This window comes from Physeter macrocephalus, chromosome 11 (assembly GCF_002837175.3).
Source record: "Physeter macrocephalus isolate SW-GA chromosome 11, ASM283717v5, whole genome shotgun sequence".
Lineage (NCBI taxonomy): Eukaryota > Metazoa > Chordata > Mammalia > Artiodactyla > Physeteridae > Physeter > Physeter macrocephalus.
This window is the reverse complement of record NC_041224.1, coordinates 93,162,931-93,171,715: the sequence shown is the minus strand read 5'-3', so window position 1 is coordinate 93,171,715 and position 8,785 is coordinate 93,162,931.

Below are 8,785 nucleotides of genomic sequence, written 5' to 3'. Positions count from 1 at the left end.
AAAGATTTTTCTGCATCTATTGAGATGATCATACGGTTTCAGTCTTCAATTTGTTAATATGGTGCATCACATTGATTTGTGTATATTGAAGAATCCTTGCATTCCTGGGATAAACCCCACTTGATCATGGTGTATGATCCTTTTAACATGCTGCTGGATTCTGTTTGCTAGTATTTTGTTGAGGATTTTTGCATCTATGTTCATCAGTGATATTGGCCTGTAATTTTCTTGTGCCATCTGTGTCTGCTTTTAGTGTCAGGGTGATGGTGGCCTCGTAGAATGAGTTTGGGAGTGTTCCTCCCTCTGCTATATTTTGGAAGAGTTTGAGAAGGATAGATGTTAGCTCTTCTCCAAATGTTTGATAGAATTCGCCTGTGAAGCCATCTGGTCCTGGGTTTTTGTTTGTTGGAAGATTTTTAATCACAGTGTCAATTTCAGTGCTTCTGATTGGTCAGTTTATATTTTCTACTTCTTCCTGGTTCAGTCTGGGAAGGTTGTATTTTCTAAGAATTTGTCCATTTCTTCCAGGTTGTCCATTTTATTGGCATAGAGTTGCTTATAGTAATCTCTCACTCTAATTGCTTTAGGTGTAGGATAGGTTGTTTATTTGAGATGTTTCTTGTTTCTTGAGGTAGGATTGTATTGCTATAAACTTCCCTCTTAGAACTGCTTTTGCTGCATCCCATAGGTTTTGGGTCATCATGTTTTCATTGTCATTTGTTTCTCGGTATTTTTGATTTCCTCTGATTTCTTCAGTGATCTCTTGGATATTTAGTAGTGTATAGTTTAGCCTCCATTTGTTTGTATTTTTTACAATTTTTTCCCTGTAATTGATATCTGGTCTTATAGCATTAAGGTTGGAAAAGATACTTGATACAATTTCAATTTTCTTAAATTTACCAAGGCTTGATTTGTGACCCAAGATATGATCTATCCTGGAGAATGTTCCATGAGCACTTGAGAAGAAAGTGTATTCTGTTTCTTGGATTGATCTCTTGATCATTATGTAGTGTCCTTCTTTGTCTCTTTTAATAGTCTTTATTTTAAAGTCTATTTTGTCTGCTATGAGAATTGCTACTCCAGCTTTCTTTTGATTTCCATTTGCATGGAATATCTTTTTCTATCCTCTGACTTTCAGTCTCTATGTGTCCTTAGGTCTGAAATGGGTCTCTTGTAGACAGCATATATATGGGTCTTTCTTTTGTATCCATGCAGCCAGCCTGTGTCTTATGAGTGGAGCATTTAATCCATTTACATTTAAGGTAATTATCGATATGTATGTTCCTATTATCATTTTCTTAATTGTTTTGGGCTTGTTTTTGTAGGTCTTTTCCTTCTCTTGTGTTTCTTGCCTAGAGAAGTTCCTTTAGCATTTTTTGTAAAGGTGGTTTGGTGGTGCTGAATTCTCTTAACTTTTACTTGTGTGTAAAGGTTTTAATTTCTCCATCAAATCTGAAGGAGATCCTTGCTGGGTAGAGTAATCTTGGTTGTATGTTTTTCCATTTCATTACTTTAAATATGTCCTACCACTCCCTTCTGGCTTGCAGAATTTTTGCTGAAAGATCTGCTGTTTACCTTATGGGCATTCCCTTTATTTGTTGCTTTTCCCTTGCTGCTTTCAATATTTTTTCTTTGGATTTAATTTTTTATACTTTCATTAATATATTGGCATATTTCTCATTGGAAATATCCTGTATGGGACTCTCTGTGCTTCCTGGAATTGATTATTACCTTTCCCCTGTTAGGGAAATTTTCAACTATAATCTCTTCAAAAATTTTCTCAGTCACTTTCTTTTTCTCTTCTTCTTCTGGGACCCCTATAATTCAAATGTTGGTGCATTTAATGTTGTCCCAGAGGTCTCTGAGACGGTCCTCAATTCTTTTCTTTCTTTTTGTTTATTCTTCTCTGTGGTAGTTATTTCCATTATTTTATCTTCCATGTCACTTATCCATTCTTCTGCCTCAGTTATTTTGCTATTGATTTCTTCTAGATAATTTTTAATTTCATTTATTGTGTTCTTCATCATTGTTTGTTTGCTCTTTCATTCTTGTAGGTCCTTATTACACATTTCTTGTATTTTCTCCATTCTATTTCTAAGATTTTGGATCATCTTTACTATCATTACTCTGAATTCTTTTTCAGGTAGCCTGCCTATTTCTTCTTCATTTGTTTGGTCTGGTGGGTTTTTGCCTTGCTCCTTCATCTGCTGCATATTTCTCTGTCTTCTCATTTTGCTTAACTTGCTGTGTTTGGGATCTCCTTTTCTCAGTCTGCCGCTTCATAGTTCCTGTTGTTTTTGGTGTCTGCCCCCAGTGGGTAAGGTTGGTTCAGTGGGTAGTGTAGGCTTCCTGGTGCAGGAGACTTGTGCCTGTGTTCTGGTGGATGAGGCTGGATCTTGTCTTTCTGGTGAGCAGCACCACGTCCGGTGATGTGTTTTGGGGTGTCTTTGAACTTATTATGATTTTAGGCAGTCTCTCTGCTAATGGGTGGGGTTCTCTTCCTGTCTTGCTAGTTGTTTGACATGGGGTCTCCCCCACTGGAGCTTGTTGGTCGTTGAGTGGAGCTGAATCTTAGCATTGAGACAGAGGTCTCTGGGAGAGCTCTCGCTGATTGATATTACATGGGGCTGGGAGGTCTCTGGTGGTCCAATGTCCTGAACTTGGCTCTCCCACCTCAGAGGCTCAGGCCTGACAGCCAGCCAGGACACCAAGACCCTGTCAGTCACACGGCTTTTGGGAAGTCTGAGGTCTTCTTCCAATGTTCAGTAGGTGTTCTGTAGGAGTTGTTCCACATGTAGATGCATTTTTGGTTTATTTGTGGGGAGAAAACTGATCTCCACATCTTACTTCTCTGCCGTCTTGAAGGTCCTCTCTGTTTTCCATCTTTTATATTTGGTTATATCTTTTAAAAATTTTAATTCTGTTGTTCTCCTACTATTGATAATTTGAGAGATTTATGATCTGGTTTTTAATTCCTCTGGTGGCTACGTGTGTGACTATAAATGCTTTGTTAAAGCTAGATCTGTTGATTCCTTGCTATGAAACATTGGGAAATTCCTGCCCTGGTCCATCCCTACACTACCCCTATATCTCTGTCTTTATTTTTAATTTATTTTCACAATGTTAAAGTTTAGTTTATTTTCACAGCACATATTAAATTTTATAAACTTCGTATGGCTTCAGGGTTCAATACCAATTCTTAAATACCACAGCTTCTCCATTTCTGGTTACTTATTATGGTCCATCTTTTAGCTGGCTGGGTTTCCTTCTCTATCATTTTTTTCCCATAACAGCCTATAGTTGTTGTATCCTGACTTACTGCATGTTGCAAATGCATGTGAAATGATTGTATTCATGATTGATAACTTTGGCTTGAAATTATTGGGGGCATGGTTATTTCTCCCCAGGACTCTCTAAACATTGCTCTGGCAATAAATGTTTTGTGGATGGGTTATGCTAACCCAGCATTTATTTTTTATTAATTTATTTACATATACATATATAACATATGTATTACATAACAACACATTCTGTTTTCATTATTGCTCCCTCTCCCAAAGAGCCTTTAATACCACAGATATATTTTATATTTATTTTTATACTATAGCCTTCTGGAGGGCCACAAACTTATAATATCTAAGATTTTTTTCACCCCTCCCCTCTCAAGAACCAATTCTTGTCCCCTTGGGAGTGATATTGTCCCTGTTAAGTATATATGTGCTAACCTGATTCCCCATATCCTCTTGTAAATGACTTAATTTTTTTTGGTGTGGATAGTGTTTTTTCTGTAATTTTTCTTGAGATACAGCATGATCTTTGCTACTGCAGATTTAGGGCTTTCTTTTTTTCTCTGGCAACTTTTATTATACTTTTGAAAAATTTCTTGTGTTCATTTGTTTCATTCCCATGTTGAAACATATCAACTATGTGTGTATCAGGTATCCGCTTCCATCTTCCACATCTCTGATCTTTTAGCCTCTTTTTTCCTATTTTATTGCCTAGTTGTATTAAAAAGTCCATGCCATTTCATTTCAGATATGTCTATGTTTTTGCTGCTTTTAATCTTTTTCATTTTTATAGTGGTTTATTATGTCCTCTTTCTGACTTTACCACCTTACTTTTTCCTAATATGTGCATTCTTTGCCTTTCTTTTGCCTCTTTTATTCCTTTCCTCCTTTTGATACTTCACAGCATTTATGCAACCATCATCCCTCAGAGTTTGGAGTAATCTGCCCCTGCTCCTCATCTCCTGGTAAGCAGATCATCGGCCAGAAGATCCATGTGAATTCACAGAATCCTCCATGGCTCATGGGTCTTTTGTTTGGTGATCTTGTACTTATTTATCTCACTTAGTTTTGTGTAGTAAGCAGGTGCATGCCTGCTTGCTATTTCTGATCTGTCTTCAACCTTGCCTGATCTCTAGTTGTTTTCAGCACAGGAGTCCTAACTAGAGAAACTGAAGATTGAAACAGTTCTTCTTCAGCCCTTGTTCTTCTGTTCCTCAGTGTGTAACAAGACCCCAGGGTGGTCTCTACATGGCCTATGCATGTTCTCATACTCATCCTTCCAGGTAAAGCTAGGTCCTTCAAGTCACTCTTACTTAATTTCAGAGAAATATCTATTCTTTCTTTTCCTTTTTTTTTTTAAATTGAAGTATAGTTGCAGGTGTACAACACAGTGATTCAATGTTTTTATAGATTATACTCCATTTAATGTTATTACAAAACAATGGCTATATTCCCTGTGCTGTACAATATATCTTTGTTGCTTATCTCTTTAATACACAGTAGTTTGTATCTCTTAATCCCCTACTCCTAACTTGTCCCTCCCTGCTTCCTTCTCCCCACTGGTAACCACTAGTTTGTTTTCTATATCTGTAACTCTCTTTCTGTTTTGTTATATTCACTAGTTTGTTTTATCTTGTAGATTCCACATATAAGTGATAACATACAGTATTTGTCTTTCTCTGTCTGATTTATTTCACTAAGCATAATAGCCTCCAAGTCCATCTATGTTGTTGCAATGGCAGAATTTCATTCCTTTCTGTGGCTGAGTAATATTCCATTGCATATATATGTCACACCTTCTTTATCCATTCATCTGTTGAGGGACACTTAGGTTGCTTCCATATCTTGGCAATTGTAAATACGAGCAATTGCTGCTATGAACATTGGGGTGCATGCATCTTTTTGAATTAATGTTTTTGTTTTCTTTGGATATTTGCCCAGGAGTGGAATTGCTGGATCATGTGTTAGTTCTATTTTTAGTTTTTTGAGGCACCTCCAAACTGTTTTCCATAATGTCTGCACCAATTTACATTCCCACTACCAGTGTACAAGTGTTCCCTTTTCTTCATATCCTTACCAACATTTGTTATTTGTGGACTTTTTGATGATAGACATTCTGACAGGAGTGAAGTTGTATCTCATTATGGTTTTGATTTATAGAGTAATCTCTATTCTTATCAAGACCCAAGGAGGTATGCATTGGTTTTTGCTACCTCTAGTTTAGGTTTAAATTTTGCTATATTTTGACAATGTCCTTCACTGCCTGTGATTGAGGGTTGTAGCCATTTCCTATTTTCATTTTAGATGGAATTTCCTTCTTTAGTTTTTATTCTTTTTATATCTGTGGCTTTCTGGGAAGGAAGAAGAGTAAACGTACCTTTATCTCTCATTCTTGACTGGAAATTCTAAGCTCATAGTTTTGCACCTCCCCAAATAGATACAGACATATTCCCTGTCCAGAGTTGTGACTAAGATCAGGAAATAGGCCACTAGTTATAAAACATGTCAAGCTTACAACACAGGGAATATAGACAATATTTTATAATAACTATAAATGGAGTATAACCCTTAAAATTATGAATCACTATATTATATACCTGTAACTTATAAAATATTGTACATCAACTATACATCAATAAAAAATTAAAAGAACATGTTAAGCTCTCTTACTAATGGATTTGAGATAGTTAAAATGAAAATGTTACACTACAAATGAAAAATAGACTTTGAAATGGAAGGATGAGAAATAAATGTGAAAAGGGACAAGAAAAGAAAGGAGGAGAATTCTGTCACATTTCTGTGACAAGGTGGTTGTTGAAGATCAACATGGAAATTAACCCTAAGCTTCCTGGAATCCAGCTCTGGGGAGGAAAATCACAAAGTCTGATTCACTTTTAATAGCTTGATGAAGGGAAGCATATTATCCAATAGCCATCAACCATTTTCCTGTCTCTAAGAATTCATAAAAAGGATTTGTTCAATGAATATCCATTGTTCATTATATTACTACATGTCCCTTATATGATTTCAATAGCACGAAGGTAGATTGTTCTCCTGTTGAAGGAGAGGAGCTGAGGAGCCTGGCATTTGGGTGATTACCAACAGTGAGAATAGAAATTGCCTCTGTCCTGTGCATAAACTTATTAGTGCTGGTTCTGGGTCTTCTTACTGCACTTACAACTAGACTTGCATTCTTGCCAATCTTGATTCCTGAGGCCTAGTTAATCCTCCTGACTTTGTTTTTCTCCTGGTTCCCAAACTTTCTACTTGCTCCAAATAATTAGAATCTCCTAGACTTATCTCTGCCTGGTCTTTCCTGGGCCCTTGGCTTGAGCCTGTTGTTTTGAATGCTTGTGTCTTTTGCCACAGTGTGAGTCTTCTTACACAGAAGCACAAAGGGTCAGGTCAACCCAGTAAATGGTGGAAATAATTATGGTCGCTTAATGGCTCCTGGAGAAGAGTGCTGAGATGTGCCACACAGATACCCTATCAGAAATGAAGGATTAATTCCTCCATCTACTGAGAGTGCTGATGGAAGAAAGACCTCAGCTATCAGCTTCCTGTTGTCTTGGCTGAAACTGATGCCCCTTCCCAGGCTGCCTACATTCAATGACTGATCTTTATGGGGGATATGAAAGCCTGGACCTTTTGCCCCTGCAGGTTCAGACCTCTCTACAGGGTTGGCAGAGACGTTTTTTGAATCTATGTTGCAACCAAACATCTTCTTCCACTCCAATCTAGCTTTCTTCCCTTTTCTTCCCCAAGTACACTTACTAATAACCCTCCTGCCCACTATTCCCCATCAAGGAGTCTACTTCCTATGCAGTCCAACAGGGAACACCTTCCTAAACCAGCTCAGGGTGAGCCACTGCATCATCATGATCAGAACATCATGTAATTGGCCCAAATGCCACAGTCTTAACTAATAGGAGGAGGTAGAGCCAGGAAGGAAACACAGGGCAGTAGAAATGGGTAGGCTTTCCAGAGTAGAAGGGGGTGGAGTAAAAGAGTGGGAAAGAAGTAAAGAGCAAAAGCAAGCATATTGGTATAGCTACATCTATCCTCAAGATACAAGTTTTGGGGATTAGACATTGAAGGAGCATCTGAAAACCACTGTCTACATTCTACCAACACTGTACCACCTAAACAAGGAACACTGTAAACCTCTGTAAGACTCCTAATCCCAAACCCTTTAAAATGCTCCTCCATCCTTCCCATTTGATCCTTACAACAGTATCTGTTGAAGTGGTGCCACCTTCATCTCACGGAAGGGGAGAAGTGCCCAGAGAGCTTAGGTGACGTGTTCAAGGCTATCCAGCAGAGCTCAGGGCTTCAGGCCCAAGGCCAGTGCTTTTGCCATGTCAGTTTCCTCTGAAATGGTAGGGCTCAAGACAGGCAACAGCTTGGCATTTACCCATTTTAACTAATCTCTTTAAAGTTGCCCATTTCCTGGGGTTATTCACACACCTTGAATAAAACACTCTGGGGTCTGGCCTGCATGAGAGCACTGCAAAAATCATGGAAAATAAGTTAGAGTTAGAGAGAGAAACTCTGAATCTCTCAGCTGCCACCTTCTACTCTCTCCACAGGTGTAAATACTAGTCCACAAACCCCTTTAGTGTGTGGAGTTAGAGGCCTATTTATTTTTACAGTTTTAAAAAAAAGTTTTCTGAAATCTTGCTTGGTGTCTCAGAGCTTCCTGCTATGCCACTGTGCACCTGTAGTGCTGGTATATAAATGCACAGAGCTTGTTCCCTGAAGTTTCCATGGGGTCTACATTAGCTTTATTTTCCTTATGTGAGTCTAAGCAGCACGGAGCAGATTAGAATCAATTCCTGGAAGACTATATCATAGAGAGTTGTAGCTTAGCAAGGGACACTCTGCTGGCAAGGGACAGTCTGCTGTGAGTCTTGCTACTGAATATTTTAAAACAAAAATAGATCAAGGAACTGGAGAAAGTCTCCCTCTGTCTTTGCTCCAACTCCCAATTCTTGCTCACTTGGGTCTGTGCCACCATGCTCTGGCTGCCTGCAGTTGTGGTGCTCTGGCTGGTGGTAGACTCCCAAGGTGAGGGCACAATGCTTGTTCCCTTTGTGGTTCCCCTGAGCCTTATGGTGGAATGGTTAATTTTTTTTTCATACATAAATAAAATAAGCAAATCTCTAAGAATACCAGTAGGAGAAAAAATGGGAGTGTTTCTCCCTACCCCCTCTTGAAAGGCCCCATTCCCAGGCACCAGATGGGCTGGGTAGCTATGCCTCTTCCTCTAGGCCTGATTCAGCAGTGACTTTTATAAAGCTTTTCTGGTACCTAAGATGTTTCCTTAAAACAAAGCAGTAATCAATTATCCTTTCTTTCTTTTTATTTTTTAAATTTTAAAATTCTTTTAAAATTTAATTTTATTTATTTATTTTTTTATACAGCAGGTTACCATCAGTATTTTTATTTGTTCACACACTCACACACACACACAAACACACACACACACACACACACAC